Raw genomic sequence first — 828 nt, 5'->3', positions numbered from 1 at the left:
ACGGACAGTTGCAGATTCAATGCTTAATGTTTGGTACTTAGGGAGGTCAATTCAGTTATAATCTTGTTCTGACTCCTGAAATGAGAGGTGCTGAGGAATCTAAACTTTGTAAAACATTAATGATGGTGAACATTCACAGGATACTGCACTTTTTTTCAGCTTAATTTCGTGAGCAAAGGGTAGACTTACACTTCTGTATAAGCTGAAATTGTGTTGCTGGAAAAGCGCAGCAGGTCAGGCAGCATCCAAGGAACAGAAGAATCGACGTTTCGGGCATAAGCCCTTCTTCAGGAATGAGGAAAGTGTGTCTAGCAGGCTAAGATAAAAGATAGGGAGGAGGAACTTGGGGGAGGGGCGTTGGAAAGGCGATAGGTGGAAGAAGGTCAAGGTGAGGGTGATAGGCCGGAGTGGGGTGGGGGCGGAGAGGTCAGGAAGAAGATTGCAGGTTAGGAAGGCGGTGCTGAGTTCGAGGGATTTGACTGACACCCGGACCAACCAACCCAACCACCCCGTAGCCCAACACTTTAACTCCCCCTCCCACTCCACCAAGGACATGCAGGTCCTTGGACTCCTCCATCGCCAGACCATGGCAACACGACGGTTGGAGGAAGAGCGCATCATCTTCCGCCTGGGAACCCTCTAATCACAAGGGATGAACTCAGATTTCTCCAGTTTCCTCATTTCCCCTCCCCCCACCTTGTCTCAGTCAAATCCCTCGAACTCAGCACCGCCTTCCTAACCTGCAATCATCTTCCTGACCTCTCCGCCCCCACCCCACTCCGGCCTATCACCCTCACCTTGACCTCCCTCCACCTATCGCATTTCCAA

This window comes from Chiloscyllium plagiosum, chromosome 11 (genome assembly GCF_004010195.1).
Source record: "Chiloscyllium plagiosum isolate BGI_BamShark_2017 chromosome 11, ASM401019v2, whole genome shotgun sequence".
In the NCBI taxonomy this organism is placed as follows: Eukaryota; Metazoa; Chordata; class Chondrichthyes; order Orectolobiformes; family Hemiscylliidae; genus Chiloscyllium; species Chiloscyllium plagiosum.
Note: the sequence above shows the minus strand (reverse complement) of the source record.